We start from the raw sequence: 17,626 nt of genomic DNA on the forward strand, positions 1-17,626 counted from the left end.
AGTTTGACAGACATGGGCTGGGTTTTTCTTAGGGGCCGCTGAGGATCAGGTGCCTATTATCTGGAAGTCAGAGGAGCCAGTATGGGTGCCTCAGTGGCCACTCTCCTCTGAAAAATTGACTGCGGCTCATGCTTTAGTACAAGAACAATTAGATTTAGGACATATAAAACCCTCTACGTCTCCATGGAATACACCCATATTTGTCATCAAGAAAAAATCTGCAAAGTGACGGTTGTTACATGATCTACGGGCCATTAATGCTCAAATGCAGCTCATGGGGCCCATCCAGAGAGGTTTGCCTTTACTTTCAACCATTCCTAGGCATTGGCCAGTGATTAGCATAGACATTAAAGATTGCTTCTTTTCCATCCCGTTACATCCGCAGGATTCTGAGCGCTTTGCTTTTACGCTGCCCTCACGTAATCATGAGGAGCCTGATCAAAGATTTGAGTGGGTGGTTTTGCCTCAAGGCATGGCCAATAGCTCCACAATGTGTCAAATGTTTGTGGGAGCGACCATTGCTCCACTCAGACAAAAGCATCCATTACTAAAGTGCATACATTATATGGATGACATTTTGCTAGCAGCCAAGACTAAAAACACACTGGAAGCAGCTTATACTGACTTAGTACATCTACTACAATCAAAAGGCTTGTTTATTTCGCCTGACAAAGTGCAATCAGGGGACTCTATTAAATATCTTGGTGCTAGTATTTCTTATGAGACTATTTCACCCCAAAAGGTAACTATTAGAACTGATGATTTACATACTTTAAATGATTTTCAGAAATTATTGGGTGACATAAATTGGATTAGGGGCTACTTACATGTTCCCAATGCTGAGTTGAAGCCTTTATATGATATTTTTCTTAAAGGTGATTCAGACCTTGCTTCCCCTCGGCATCTTACTGAGGAGGCCAAGTCAGCATTGTCTAAGGTGGAAAAGGCCATACAAAAGGCTAGTCTTTGCCGGCTTCGCGTGGATAAGCCCCTTCAATAATGTGTGCTTGCCACGGTACGGCAACCTACTGAAGTTTTGTGGCAAGATGGTCCTTTGTTGTGATACATCCACGCATATCCCCTGGAAAATCCCTTGAGTACTATCCTGATGCAGTTGCTTCATTAGCGATGTTAGGGATACAACAGAGCATACAATTTTTTGGTTCTACCACAACGTCTGTAATTGTCCCTTATACTTGTCAACAAATACAAGTTTTGTGTGCTAATTTGGATAATTGGACTATATTACGATGCTCTTTTCAAGGAGAGATAGATAATCACTATCCCTCACACCCCCTTATTACGTTTGTTAAAGAACATCCTATCATTTTCCCTAAGGTTACTTCTTCCAAACCTATTCCAGGAGCTGTTAATATTTTTACAGATGGATCTAAAACTGGTGTTGAAGCCTATGTGATAAATACACAAACTCCTATCCAGCATCAATTTGCTCCTGGTAATCCGCAATGGGTGGAACTACAAATTGTTATAAAACTGTTTGAACAATGTCCATTTCCTTTTAATTTGATCTCAGATTCTATCTATGTAGTTCAAGCTTTAAAAGTGTTAGAAGCTGTAGGTCCCATACACACATCAGGAGTGATGTCTTCCCTTTTTCTACAACTTCAAAAATTGATTTGGAATCGCTCCGCCTGTTTTCATCCCTTACATATTTGAGCCCACACAGGTTTACCGGGTGCTCTTTCTTCTGGTAATGCACAGGCTGATCTTGCTACTCGTCCTTTTTGGATGTTTCCTATTTCCTCCTTAGATCAAGCTAGAAAATTTCATAGTGATTTTCATGTTAATGCACGAGCACTCCAAACGCACTTTGCTATCTCTCGTGCTGATGCACGACAGATTGTGCTGGATTGCCCTCATTGTGTTATCTTACACCACCCCCTTCTGTGGGCATAAATCCTCGTGGTTTGCGGCCTTTATCTTTATGGCAAATGGATGTTACTCATGTTTCTGAATTTGGACAACTTAAATATGTCCATGTCTTTGTGGACACTTGCTCCGGCGTCATCCATGCCTCTGCCTTGTCCGGTGAAAAGGCTGGAAATGTTATCACGCATTGTCTGGAGGCCTGGGCGGCCTGGGGATTACCACAGACCATCAAGATGGACAATGGTCCAGCGTATACTGGACACCGATTTTCTTCCCTTTGCAACAAGATGGGTATTCGTCTTGTCCATGGTCTACCCTATAATCCACAGGGGCAAGGTATTGTAGAGCACGCTCATAAAACCTTGAAAGAGATGCTTGTAAAACAAAAAGGGGGAATGGGCTTAGGTCACACCCCAAAAGAGTGCCTTTCCTTGGCTATATTTACCATTAACTTTTTAAATTTGGACATCCAAGGGCGTTCTGCTGCGGCTAGGCACAGCTCGCCCTCTGCCCCGAATTTCGGGCATGTTAAGTGAAAGATGTACTTTCTTGACAGTGGTATGGGCCTGATCCCATGCTGGCATGGGCACAAGGTTCTGTTTGTGTTTTTCCACAGGACCGAACGGAACCGTTGTGTGTGCCAGAACGTCTAGTGCGGAAAGCTCTTCAAACTCCGTCAGAACGGAAGAATGATTTGGAACATAAAGATGTGCCTGGTCTTTCTCCTGATGGTGATGGTGAAACGTGATGTTGTCTGGACTGAAGAACGTCTCCTTTGGGCTGTGGTGAAGGAACAAAAGAGACTTTGGTATTACTGCAGCCATTGTGGTGGCCGTCGCAGCTTCTGCCGTTGCAGCGGCCACTGCTGCTGCGGTGCTTGCTACTGCTGTGCCTACTGCCCATGCTGTGAATGAGCTGGCGGGTGCTACTGCTACAGCCATGATGACTCAGACAATGATAAACAACCAACTGTACTGTGGTATTGTACTTCTGAATCAGCGAGTGGACCTGCTGCAAGAACAAGTGGACATTTTAAGTCAAGTATTCGCTCATGGGTGTTTAATGCCCATGGATGGACTATGCATTACTCCAATAGCTTTTAATAATCTGACTAGGGCTGCTAATTACTCTAAATGGCTGGGACTTCTGCTCACTGGGGTTTGGTCAGCAGAGTTTGATAACCTGACTATGCTATTAAGACAAGAGATTGTAAGAGTGTATAGTACTCAAGTCCAAATTGCTCCCATGAGAGATGTAATTTCATGGTTATATAATTCTTTTGGTTTCCTAAAACAATGGGCAGGAATGGGTGCGTTGGCCAGACTCTTAGTACTAGCCATCGTATTGTGCCTGTGGTGTTTGTGTCGTATGCGTAGATGGCAGCAAGTACAGAATCTTATGCTTGTGCAAGCCTTTGCTGCTCTAGAAGTGGGACAGTCCCTCAAGCATGGCTCGCCATGCTCAAGTGATCTACACAGCAGAGGGTGCAAGGCAAGGCACTGCACTTGGGAGCTCTAGGTTTGAGTCTCAAGAAAAGCATGTCCTATGGCATGTGGGTTTGATGCTGTCCGCCCCAACTCCATGAAAAAGGCATCGGTCGGAATGGTGATTCGCCTGGGGAGGCGCCCCTCAGGAGAGTGCCATTAATTACGGCCATTATGCACAATGGAGATGGGACCTCTACTTTTACCTGTTGCTTGTTAACAGAATAGGGGGAACTGTAGGGAGCCAGCGACCACACCCTAAAATGGCGTCGGTCTTCTTCTTCTGCTTTCTTGGCAGTTGGAGTTGTTGAAGTAAACAACTCCTTGTAAGGCTGTAGAGCTGAGCTCTGACTTGTTTCCGCTTTCGTGTACCAATCAGTTTTTCCCACGTGGCACAAGTGCATTGGCTGGGCGAGGGATTTAAGCTAGTGCAGACTGGGAGAGGGAGAGTTTTTCGCCATGTTTCAAGGGTCCTGAATAAACTGCTGAAAGAAGAATCCTGTGTTGTGTCTTCCTTGCTGGCGAGGGGACATGACAGAGACCCTGCCCCAAAACTTTAACAACTGTGGGGGATCTATAGCTCAGTGGCAGAGTGCTTAATTAGCATGTGTGCAAGGTCCTGGGTTCAAACCCCAGAACTGCAAAAACAAACAAACAAACCCACAAGCAGACAAAAATAGAAATCACTTAGGATGAACTTGGAGGAAGAAGCAATGAATTGAAATTGACCAGTTTTCTGAATTTCAAAGAATGCAAAGTATTTGAGATAAAGTGGGGACAAAGTGTTCTTGATAAAAGAATTAGGAAAAATAAAGACTCAGAAACAGAGTGTGAACTGTGAGGATGGATGAAACATGTTGCCCAGCAGGACAAAGGTGGGAAAAAAATGGAAAGAGTTGAGGGACTTTGAAGTTTGTCACTTGGACAACTGGGTGGACTGAGTACTGAAAGCAGGAGGAGGACAGGTTGGGAATGGAGAAATAATGAGACTTTATCTGAACTGCTTGAAGGAAGAGAGGGGCAGCCTTATCTCATGTGAAAGATTAGGATTGAAAATATGCTTTGGGGTATTGTGGTATTTACTGATGGCTGAAGTCCAAAAGGCAGATAAGAATGAGCTGCTCTGAAGAATAGTTAATGGGTAGACAGAGGAGGAGTTGATTGTGAAGGCTTCCAAGAACAAAGAAAGAGGAAAGCCAGAGAAAGAGAAAAATCAAGAAAGAGAGATGACCTGGAAGCCAAGAGAGAGTTTTAACCATTCAACATTTGTAGTTACTAAGACCTACTGTGTGCCAGGCTATTATGCTGGGATCTAAATACAAATGAATTTAAGAAAACCGAAAAGCAACAGATCAGTGAGAGACAGAAAGAGATACAGAGATGCACAGAGAGAGGAAAAGACTCATTCCCTGTACTAGGACTCTTTCCTTGTTCTAGAGCTTACAGTCTTGGAGGACACACGTAAGTAGGCAGTCGTAGTACAATGTAACAGTGAATACTCTCTCTGTAAAATGGTACATAAAGACTGCAGAGGGAGAGTATTTGCCACAGTCAGGCTGGGCACAAATAACCGAGCTGCCACAAAGCACTTGTATTTTCAAATAGGAAACTTTATTGCCCGAACTGCACCAGCACTCCACACGCCCTCCCTGGAAACTCTCTCTCACTCCACTGGGCTGAGAGCACTCACTCTAGAGAACTCAATGGGAACTCCAAAGTAGCAGATGCGCCCAAGGCAACAAGAGCCGCCCTATTAGCAGACAGTAAAGATCTAATGTACAATTGAATACACAGGTTAACATAACCACCATCTTCTCAATGGCTGGCATCACCTCTCAAACACTCCCTTCTGGCAAAATGCCATGCAGTCATCCCGAATGGGCTGTGGCTCTCAACAAGTATTCTAGTCTCAGGCAAGCTTCTGAAGGTAAGTGCCTTTTGATGAGTGGGGGTGGTGAGCAGTTTCCAGCCTATGCTGCATGTGCAGAGGCTCAGAGGAAGAGAACACATTGCAGAGGGAACTGAAATTACTTCTGTCTGACTGCAGCTTACAGTGGGGGTGTGGTGATGGTTATACCTGGGAGCCACTGATCTTTTAAGGCAGAAGAAGGGCAACTTAAAAAGACCTTCAGCTGTAGTAAAACTGGAAGATGGGAGATGGCCTGTTACTCTTTTTAGACTTATAGTTGAAAATTTTTGCTTATTAAATACCTGCTATAAATCAGGTTCAAAACAGACATCATACTCAAAGTGTACTCAAGAGGGAAGTTTAATGAAAGGAGCCTACAGAGTTGGAGGCAGGATCAAGAACTCACAGTTTAATGGGGAGTTCAAAGGAGGCTGAGAGAGATATCCTGATCTGTCTCAATTCCTATTTTCTCACCTCCTGCTGGATTCTCCCATGATCCCACCCAACCAAAGCCAGAAGGCAAAGGAGCTTGGAATATGCAGTTCATACAGGACAGCCTTAGGAGGCAGAAATGGTAAGGTCAGGTAGTGGTAAAATTACACAAAGTTACCAGTACACACTTGATTCAGCCAGTGTTTACTGTAGGAATCCACAACCACTCTAGATATTTTAAAACACAAAGGAATTTCATCTGGCATTTCAGTGCCTCTGAGGTCCTCAGAAGGGATGAAGTAGTAGAAATCCCCAGAAAAGTGAGTCCAAAGTCACAGCAGTTATGATGAATATAACTAGTCTGGTCCTATTTCACTTCTTTTTAAATTTTTTTTTATTTGTTCATACATGACAGTAGAGTGTATTTTGACATATCATATATGCAGGGAGTATAACTTCCTATTCTTTGGTTGTGTAAGATATGGTGTTACACTGGTTGTATATTCATAGATGAACATAGGAAAGTTATGTCTGATTCATTTTACTGTTTTTCCTATTCTCATTGCCCCTCCCTTCCCTTCATTCCCCTTTGTCTAATTCAATGAACTTCTATTTTCCCTTCATGCCACTCCTTATTGTGTGTTAGCATCTGCATATCAGAACACTTGGCTTTTGATTTTGGGGGATTGACTTGTTTCACTTAGCATGATTGTCTACAGTTCCATGCATTTATTGGCAAATACTATAATTTCATTCTTCTATATGGCTGAGTAATAGTCCATTATGTATGTACACCACATTTTCTTTATCTATTTCTTGAAAGGCACGTAGTTTGGTTCCATAGTTTAGCTATTGATAATTGAGCTGTTATAAACATTGATGTGGCTGTGTCACTATAGTACAATGATTTTAAGTTTCTTGGGAATGGGCCGAGAAGTGGGATAACTAGGTCAAATGGTGGTTTCATTCAATGTTTTCTAAGGAATCTCCCTTCTGCTTTCCTTAGTACTTGCACCAATTTGTAGTCCCATCAGCAACATTTATTGTTATTTGTATTCTTGATAATTGGCATCTAACTGGAGTGAGATGAAAACTCAGTGTAATTTTAATTTGCATTTCTCTAATTGCTAGAGATGTTGAACATTTTTTCATATATTTATTAACCATTTTTTTCTTCTGTGATGTGTACATTCAGTTCCTTTGCCCATTTATTGATTGGGTTATTTATTTGGTTTTGGTGTTAGTTGTTGTTTTTTTTTTTTTTTTTTTTTTTTGGTACCGGGTTTGAACTCAGGGCACTCTACCTCTAATCCACATCCCCACCCCTATTTTGTATTTTATTTAGAGACAGGGTCTCACTGAGTTGCTAAGCACCTCACAATTGCTGTGGCTGGCTTTGAATTCTCCTGTCTCAGCCTCCGAAACTGCTGGGATTATAGGCGTGCAGCACCACGCCCAGCTGGTGTTAAGTTTCTTGAGTTCTTAATATATCCTGGAGATTACTGCTCTATCTGAGGTGCAGGTAGCAAAGATTTTTCCCCCATTCTGTAGGCTCTCTCTTCACATTCTTGCTTCCTTTTGTGTGACTCATTTACTTCCAAATATGGAAGCTTACATTTCTAGATCCACATGTAGATAGGACCATGTGACTAATTCTAGCCAATTACACCTAAGAGGAAGTAATGTGTCACTTCCAGGATGACACCATCACAATCTGTGAGCATTCTAGACTGTCTTCCATGCCACAAAAGTCATGGAAGAGACCTGGGGTAACCTAGTAGCTACAAAGTTGAAGCATCCTAGATTCTAAGAACATGGAGAGCAACTGTCCACATCTGCAGTAAACATTTTGGTGTGAGAAAGAAACTTTTACTGCATTAGGCATCTCCTGCCTGAAGGGGTGTGTCGCTCTACCCTGGCTAAGGCAGTATAGGAATTACCACCATTCCCAGGTGGGAGGTGTCTCCTCTACCCTGGCTGCTGGGGTATATGAGCTCCACCTGACACCCAGGTGGGAGGGGTCTTCCACCTGGAGGAAGCAGTCACCTCTAACCTGGCTGCAGCTGTTAAGGAGCTCTACATGTAATCCCTTAGGAAACTGAGGCCTGAGGATTGCAAATTGAAAAGCTATCCTCAGCAACCTAGCAAGTTCCTAAACAACTTACTGAGACCTTGTCTCAAAATAAAATATAGAAAGGGCTGACTTCCCATTAGATCCAACACCTTCAATTGCTTTATTTGGTGAATCATATTCTATGGAAAAGCCTTTGTGTATCCCCCATAGAAAAATAAAAACACACACTCACTCTCTCCTTCCAGTGTGGAAGCAGCACTCTTAAGATTTCAGAACTGGTCTGCCCTTGCATTTCAAAATTGTTTCTGTGCTGTGTGGTTTCCTGGTGTATCTCACAACCAGCTTTCTGCAGGAAGGGAACACAGCATATCTTCCAGTGCAGGCCTCAGGTGAGAGTACAGGGTCTTGAAGGTGTTGGATATAATGGGAAGTCAGCTATTTTATATTTTATTTTGAGACAAGTCCTCACTAAGTTGTTTAGGCCATTGCTAAGTTGCTGAGGATAGCTTTCAATTTGCAATCCTCCTGCCTCAGTTTCCTGAGGGATTACATGCATACAGCAGTGTGCCTGGCTTACATAACAGGGATATTTAAACTTTCAAATGACTAATAGGAAAGTTAAAAACAAAATGGTGAGGGTTAAGCATGGCCACAATAAGAGGTTAAAGAATGGACAAAACCAGGAGAAGGAAACCAAGTCAACCAAATCACAAGTTACAAAAAAAAAAAAAAGACGGAATCCAGAGTACTTGTATCAGAGCAGAGGGAGTTTCTGTTCAGCTTAAAACACTCTTTGGTAACTCTAAAAATTTTCTAAATCCCAGAGGAAGCCCACAGAAAAAAATGATGACATGTTTACAAATGACAAAGAAGGAAATCCAAACTTATCCCAGAGGAAAAAACCTCAGCTACAAGCAAAAACTAACACATATTACCTCTCTCTATATGTGTGTATGCACCATCCCTAACATATTCTATTACCCCTGAAGAGTCCTGCTGGCCCCACTCTCCAGAGTTCTTGAGAGTTCAGAGAAGAAGAATGTGATGGAGATGTAGAGACTGCTCTGTAGCTCTGGAGTTGGGTGTTACCTGTCAGGCTGGGACAGCCCACCCATTGCTTTATTTGGTGAATCATATTTGATGGAAAAGCCTTTGGGTATCCCCATAGAAAAATAAAAACACACACTCACTCTCTCCTTCCAGTGTGGAAGCAGCACTCTTAAGATCTCAGAACTGGCCTGCCCTTGCATTTGAAAAAGTCAAGTGTATTTTTCTGCCTCCTGATGTGGTTTGGGGTTAATGCCTAAGGTGTTACCTGTGCCCCCAATGTGCTATGTCACCTGGCAGCAGGTCCTAATCAGGATGTCTGTGGGGGCTCCAAGCTGTGGTCCAGACTAGCTGTAAGCATGGCCTTAACCTAAAAAAGGCATAAGCCTGAGTAATTCCAGTTGAAAATGAACCTGCAGGTTCACCAGGCACAGCCTCCAGAGCCCTCTAGTATGAATCAGGCACAGCCTGATAAAGACAAGTCTCTGTCCACAACCCAGAAGAAACTCAGAGCGCAGTCATGGTCATCTGCCTTCATCCTGATGAGAGTCAGAGGTGAGAGGTCAGGGCAGAAATTGTCAAACCATAGGTCATATCCAGGGAATGTAAGATGTCACTAAGAAACACAGTAATAGCTGACAGGGACTGAAAAGGTGATCAGAGCCCCAACATTTAGTAAAAATGATGGAGCAAGTGAACAGACATTGAGCCAGCTGCACTCATGGCCACATGCTAGAGAGCCTGATGAGGTCCTGAACTAATATCCCAACTCTTGTCATTATCTGCCTGATCCTCTGCAACATCCTCACTGCTCTCAAACTCTACAGCCACAACTTGACCCTGGTGAGAATGGTGACTTGCTCTTAAGACTGTTTCCTCAACCAGCTGTCACATCCAGCCCAGGAGAAGCCTCCATCAGTTCCTGACCTGATCTTTGTGATCTGAATGAGTGAGCATCTGCTGGACTTCAACCCTAAGACTTGAGACTCTAAACCTGGCACTTGAGCTGAGCATGCAGAGGGAATGTCTTTAATGAGTCTGACATGGTTAAGTGTTTGCTGTACTCAGAGTTAACTTAAAATTTTTAGTTTTGAATTGATTATGTGCATTGCAGCACCCAACATTAAGGATTATCATTTTCTTGATTAAGAACCTATACAATGAAGATGTATTGAGTGATTTGAGTGAATAAGGCATTGAAAAATGCATTAGTGTGTGAATATGATTTATCTCTCCCCTCCACTGCAGATGTCACACCTTTGCCCATCCCAACACTAGCTAGGTTCTTTTGGTCCCTGCCCACTTCCACAGCATTATCTTAACTTTGCCAATAATCTTGTGGGTTTCACAACATGCTTAATGTACATTCTCTCAGTTTAAATATACCTGGGTTAGATTTTAATACTAAGAAGCATGGTTGCCAGTCACAGTGGCACATGCCTGTAATCCCAGTGGCTTAGGAGGCTGAGATAGGAAGATCATGGGTTCAAAACAGCCTCAGCAATGGCAAGGAATTAAGCTCATCAGGGAGTTCCTGTCCCTAAGATATATTCACAATTGTGCTGGGGTTGTGGCTCAGTGGTCAAGTGCCCCTGAGTTCAATTCCTGGTGCGCACCACAAAACCAATGATTGTTGATGTGTGAAAATATGTAGGGTTCAAGTGACCTAGAGAGTAAACACATATGTGAAAATTATACTCTCTAGCCCGAGGCCAAGTACAGCCTTCATTCGGTATCTACAGTGAACAGATTCCAGAACCCACCCCCTTTGTATACCAAACTCTGCACATGTTCAAGGTCCAGGTATAAATGATGCACTGTTTGAAAATAACCAATGCACAACCTCCAGTGTGCTTTAAACCATCTTGAGGTTCCTTAAAACATTTAATATAATGGGAATATTATATAGCACTTTACACTGTGCAGTTTAGAGAATAATGACAAAATAAAAGACTCTACAAATTCAGCACAGATAAACTTACTTTCAACCATGTTCAATCCAAGGTTGATTGAGTCCAAAGATCCAGACCCTAAAGCCTCAGAGCCCAAATGAGAGATGCAATAGCACAGAAGTGTGAGCAGAGGCAGAAGAAAACAGAAGCATCAGATACAGAAGATGACCAAAGAACCAGAAAGAGCAGCCTTGAGAATTAGAAGCACCACAGCTCTGACATCTGCTTGGTGTTGCCACAAAAAGACCTACACCCCTAGGGACAACAAGGGAATTTCTGAGAGACAAATAAGACTAGCAAAATGCACCTGATAAATTTCATTCAGTGCCTAGGTTTCAATAATGAAGAAAATTGTGTCTCTATTAATTTTTTAATGAAACACTTCAATGTTTCATCTTACCTCAAAGCAATAAGCTTCAGAAATCAGGAACTGAACTCATAGGAAAGGCCTAATTGCCCAACATGTTGTATAATTAAACTATTCATTTCCTATAAATTGTATTTACTGAATTAAAAAAAAATGCTAGAACTGTGGCTCAGTGGTTTAGTGTCCTTGGGTTCTACTCCTGGTAACAAAGGGGGGGGGAGAAAAAGTGACTTGGGTACCTTGTTCTTTTGCTGAATAAAATTTGGGGGTGGGTAGTTTTAAAAAAGGTGGACTGCAGTGACACAGTGGCACAACCTCTAATTCCACCAACTCAGGAGCTGGGGCAAGAGGATTGCAAGGTTACGAACATCCAGAGGAAGTTAGGAATAACCCCTCTCAAAATAAAAAATAAAATGTACTAGGGATGTGGCTCAGTGTTAAAGTAGCCCTGGGTTCAATCCCCAGTCCCTCCACAAAAGGGGGAGTTTGGATGTGGTTCAGTGTGTAACAGGGGTTTGCTGATGCTTTCACTAAATCCCTTGTGGCTTTGAATCTTACATATTTTTTTTCTTTGCCCTTAATCTTCTCCCTAACTTCCTCCTCGTGATCTTCTTGTACCTGATGTTCTCCTTCCTGGTTTCTTCTCTCTAATCTAATTTTTTCAGAATCACCTCTATAAAACAACCTGTTCAGCACTTATCTCTAAGGTATATAAAGAACTCAAAAAGCTAAGCACGAAAAAAAAAACAAAACAAGTAACCCAATCAACAAATGGGCCAAGGACCTGAACAGGCACTTCTCAGAAGAGGCTATGCAATCATTCAACAAACATATGTAAAGATGTTCATCATCTCTAGCATTCAGAGAAATGAAAATCAAAAGTACTCTAAGATATCATCTCACTCCAATCACTCCAATGGCATCTATAATGATGGCATCTCACTCCAATGGCAGCTATAATGATGACAAACAACAATAAGTGTTGGCGAGGATTTGGGGGAAAAGGCACACTCATATATTGCTGGTGGGACTGCAAATTGGTGAAGCCAATACAGAAAGGAGTATGGAGATTCCTTGGAAATCTGGGAATGGAATTACCATTTGGCAAAGCTATTACTCTCCTCAGACTATACTCAAAGGACTTAAAAACACCATCCTGTAGGGACACAGCCACATCAATGTTTATAGCAGCACAATTCACAATAGCTAAACTGTGGAGCCAATCTAGATGCTATATATATATATATATATATATATATATATATATATATTACTTTAACTGATGCCAATGACAAAAATGAGAAAGGTACTGGGGACATCTTGAATTTTTGCACTAAGGTAATGAGTGTCCAGGTTACTTGTATTTAATACTGTTTCCTTTATTACTTAAGTGTATTTATTCTCTCTTGTAACCTTAAGCTGACCTTGTTATGCTCGAATTCGGGACACCCAAAAGACCACCAGAGACCCAAGATACATGTAAGCAGCAAAGAGATGTTTATTGCGAGCTAGCTCAGTCCTACACACACACACACACACACACACACACACAGCAACAGGTGATGCTAAGAGGCCCGAGCCCAGAGCCCAGGGTTTGCAGAAGTTTTATACATTCTTTGGAGAGGGCAGGAACTTCACATACATCATAGCAAATCATCACACACCTCGAGAAAATCAAATAACAACCTTAAAACATGATTAGCACATTCACTGGCGGGAACAAGTTGGGTAGGGGTGATTGGTCAGTACAAAAAGGGTATTCATTTGAACTGATTGGTTTAAGCCAAGAGGGGTGTATGTGCTGAACTACATGGTTTCCCAACTTGTTATCAACCACCATAAACCACTGGGAGGGTTATCTGGCATCCCAGGTATTTCCCTGTCTCATGCTGATTGGTGGCTGCTAGGGGGCTGCTATGGATCTCCACCTAGCCTGACTGAGTCAGGGACACCTGGCATAGCAGATCTTTCCTGTAATTTGTAGATAAATAACTTAGCAGGGTGGGAATGTGCTTAGGAGTGCTCTGTGGGTTTTTCCAAGGACTAAGGTAATGTCCCTTCCTTGGACAGGCTTTGCTCTGAGGTAGAGGCTGGTTTTTCAACCTTCCTGGTTAACTAAGTGTCTGAGGTCTATGGCTTTTCTTACTGCATTCAAAATCTTTAGCCAAGGAGATTCTTAAAATAGTGCAAAAGATCTTTATTGTAACAACAATAAGTGTCCATCCTGGAAAGAATTGATTTAAGCTTTTAGCTCACATGCTCTTTGAACACTTAAAATGAAGGACTTTCTAGATTAAATTTGCTATGCTTAACAAATTTAAAATAAATAGCCCATTGACAATTGCTGTCATGAAATGAAATACAATTTCTCAGTTGGAAATCTCTCTGAGAAGGAGTATTCAGACTTCAGAATTGGTTAAGATTTTAAAATAATAATAATGATGATGATGATAATAATAATTGCTTAACTAATTGCTTCACAAGGTACAAATAGGGAGGGAAGATCTGTTATTAAAAGTGAGTAATTTTATAACACAAAATGTCCTAAGCAATACTTTATTCCATATCTAAGACTTTGCCTTTTCAATCTGAAATCACAGTAGGAATATGCAGTAGGCCCAACTAGTATGGTATTTATAGTGCCATAGTTAACTTCACTGATTTTTAATTCTCCTTGGGAGGTTGCTTTGTGGGAACCGGAAAATGATACATGCTTGGCAAGTCAGTTTGGTCAAAGGAAAGTACAGCAGAATCCTGATGGTTTTAACACAAAGTAAAAATACCAGAATAATGCAGATAACAATAACAACGACAAACAAAAAGATAGAAAAAAATTTTTCCTTAATGACTGTTAGAGTCTGTAAACAAGTCTGGATGGCGCCTGGCAAAATGCCAGAGGGAGTGGTTTGTAAAGTAACAAAAGCGAGCCATTAAGTGTGGAGATTCCTGATTGGTTGACTGCTGTATCTAGTTTATGCTAATTAAGATAAGCTGTGTAAAATGTATAAATATCGCTCAGGTCCTACAATAAAGGGCTCTCATTCCTGCTGCATCAATCTACACAAGTTATTCGTCACCCCCTGGCAGATGGTGGCCCGTTACGGGGAGCCCCAGGACACTCGGGGGTAAGTGACGAAAAAAGCTGCCCGTCCATAGATAGGACGGGAGCAATCTGCTCATCCCTAGGCAGATAGGGCGAGAGGAAAAATGGCCATTTCGAGAAAATGGAGAAGATTGATGCAGTATGTTTGTGTCTTGTTTTGTCTTGAAATGTTGTATTGTCTTTGTGATAAAAATATGGAAGGGGTGAGAAGTAAATTGATAAGGGTAAAAGGCACCCCAGTGGAACCAAGAATAATTAGGGCATGTGTTGATAAAAGCCCAGAAACTCTAGTCAGAAAGAAAAAGAAAGTTCAGAAGAAGAAGGATTATCAGGAAAAAAGTTGCAGCAAAAGGCTATTACTGAATACTTTTTGATACCAGAGGGTGCGTGAAACGACAAGGAGGCTGCCACCTGCCCAAGCCGATCATGGCGCAGCAAGAATTTTTCAAGCGGCAGTTGCGGGCTCTTCCCCGCCACCCTGCCCGGGGGAGCAGATCGCCACTGTGAGCCCAAATCTAGACCTGACCTGGAGGCACAGTCTTGCAGGCTTTTGCTCCCTGTGCTCGGAAGAAGTTTGAGTCTGGGACTCTCCCCAGGGCCATCTGGGACTCCCCGGGATGCTACAGCTGGCAGAAGATGCTACTGGTGTCCCTAAAGTTTGATCATTTCCAAGGCCAGTAACTACAATGGTTCTTCCACACCTGGAAGCTAATGAGTAATGAGCACTATTAAGGCTTATTTCAAATGTAAAAAAACCTTGAAATAATGTACTAAATTGTTCAGAAGGTTGTTTTCTTAGTGAAATGCTACAGGATTTTCTTCAGCCATCCTGAGTTCCTGCCTTGTTCCAGTGCCGGTGAAAACAAAGGTGAAAGAATTTACAGTGTTGCTGAAAACCAGAGGAAACTTCGGCTGAGAACCCGACGAGACTTCGGAGCTGTTGCTGTTTCTGCTGCTACAACTTAAGCTAGCTGCCTACAGAAATTATCTGGACTGTGATTTACCTGGACTGTGAGTTAATCTATTGAGACACTGCTTTATCTGGACTGAGACAACAAACTGTAATCTACAACAAATTGTAACTCAATATCTTTGTTAACGGTGTCATTGCTGGTATAATTTTTCCAAGGGCTTCTTGCATGGAGCCATCAATTACCTTGGAATTGTAACATTTTGTATCCTTTCTTTCTGTTTCTAGCAGGTTATTTATGGTGTTTGTGTAAGAACCACTATGGTTGTTATTTAAATTAAACAAAAGGGGGATATGTTAGAGTCTGCAAACAAGTCTAGATGGCGCCTGGCAAAATGCCAGAGGGAGTGGTTTGTAAAGTAACAAAAGCGAGCCATTAAGTGTGGAGATTCCTGATTGGTTGACTGCTGTATCTAGTTTATGCTAATTAAGATAAGCTGTGTAAAATGTATAAATACCTCTGTTATCCTACAATAAACGGCTCCTATTCCTGCCCTACAGAAGTTATTCGTCACCCCCCGGTTATTTTGCCCAGCCAGCGGGGCAGCGGCAAATGACATGTAGGAAAAGAAACAGAGATAAATGCATAAGCAACTGGCTTAAAAGCAAATTTTAGATAGTCCGCGCTCTTCTGTGTCTCTCTTAGCAGGAGCCGCTGCAGCCGCCCTAGGATCACTGCCTTCACTTCTGCCGAGCTGCCTGCCTCCTAGCGCTACCACTGTCCTCGCTGTCCCGCAGCGGGAGCTGCTCCTCCTGGGCGGCAGTCTTTCTCCTCTTGGCTTTACCACCCGAGGTTACTTCGGGGCCATCCCGACGGTGACCGCACACCGCCGCCTTTACCCCGGATCCCAGACCCCAGGGCACTGCCACCAACCCTCTTCCTCCCTCACGTCCTAGGGGAAGACGGCCCCTGTCTGACTCCCCAGCCTCCTGCTCCAGCAGCTCTGCTAGCCCGGCCGCTGGAGGCTCCCCGCTGACAGCGCCAAAGAAGCCACAGGAAGAAAAAAAAAAAAAAAAAAGGTGCGGGCCAGCCCGGCGGGGCAGCTACCCAGTCGCTTCCATCAGTACCAGCAGCACCAGCGGAACCTGGAGGGCGGCCAGAGCCCGGCGACTGGCCAGAGCCGAGCGCAGTAGGTCCGGGGCCAGGCCACCCTCTCGGTCTGGTATCCTGCAGCCGCAACCAGAACTGAGGAAGCGAGCCCCATCCCTGGGCCGCTGTGGCCCGAGGGTACCCGGTCAATCCCCGCTGAGAAAAGAGGTTTTAAAATCAAAGATGGGAAAATCAGAGAAAATTGCCTTTCCCCACGGCCAGCTTGTTCATGGTATACACTTGTGTGAACAACCAAAGATTAACAGACAGAAAAGCAAATATCACTTGCCACTAACCAAGATCACCTCTGCAAAAAGGAATGAAAATAACTTTTGGCAGGATTCTGTTTCGCCTGATAGAATTCAGAAGCAGGAAAAAAGGCCTTTTAAAAATACTGAGAACATTAAAAATATACATTTGAAGAAATCACCATTTCTAACTGAAGTGAGCCAAAAGAAAAATTATGCTGGGGCAAAGTTTAGTGATCCACCTTCTCCTAGTGTTCTTCCAAAGCCTCCTAGACACTGGATGGGAAGCACTGTTGAAAATTCCAATCAACACAGGGAGTTTATGGCAGTACACTTAAAAATGCTCCTCAAAGTTCAAACTTAAATTTCAGTTTTCACTATGTGTGTAAAACAGTTTTCCCCAAATCTTTGAACTCTAAAAAATTGGTACAGAAATGGAAATTTGCCTTGTTGCAACCTATAGGTGCAAAAGATGAGCTTAAAAAGTTACATACAAACAGCTTGTATTATATTTTATATTTTGTAAATACTGTATACCATGTATTATGTGTATATTGTTCATACTTAATAAGAGGCACATTATAGTTTTGTTATGAAAGTATGTATTTTGACCTGCCAATGTGGTAGGTGTTTTGTATTTATACAGCAGAGAAATTTTAAGTGTGTGCTAAGGCACAAGGAAGACTGATTTATTTGCACAAGGTACTGAGATTTTTTTTTTTCCAAGAAACAGCTCTCAAATCTCAAAGTGAAGATCCAAATGTGAAGTTTACTAATGCACTACTGAAGTTTAAATCTGTGGCACAATCATTTTAAACATGGATTTTGTCTGTTTCCCAAAATTTATTTCTGCCTTCTGATCTGTAATTACTGAAAAACTATTCCCATTTTTGCCAAAATTAATTTCTGAGTTTTGGTACATAAGCCATTATTGAAATTTAAAATGACTCTAATTTTAATGCCAACAAAATTGGTTGTAATCAAATTTCAAAGTAATAATAATAATTCCCCCCCCCTTAAAAAAGCAAATTTTATAAAATATATCCATATTTTTGCTTCA

General features: G+C 42.3%; 1 pseudogene; it reads left to right on the top strand.

The window, feature by feature from the left end:
- The first annotated feature begins 1,952 nt into the window (after positions 1–1,952).
- Positions 1,953–16,930, top strand: LOC143404290 (proline-rich nuclear receptor coactivator 1-like; annotated as a pseudogene).
- Positions 16,931–17,626: the final 696 nt, after the last annotated feature.

Source organism: Callospermophilus lateralis, chromosome 7 (assembly GCF_048772815.1).
Source record: "Callospermophilus lateralis isolate mCalLat2 chromosome 7, mCalLat2.hap1, whole genome shotgun sequence".
Classification (NCBI taxonomy): Eukaryota; Metazoa; Chordata; class Mammalia; order Rodentia; family Sciuridae; genus Callospermophilus; species Callospermophilus lateralis.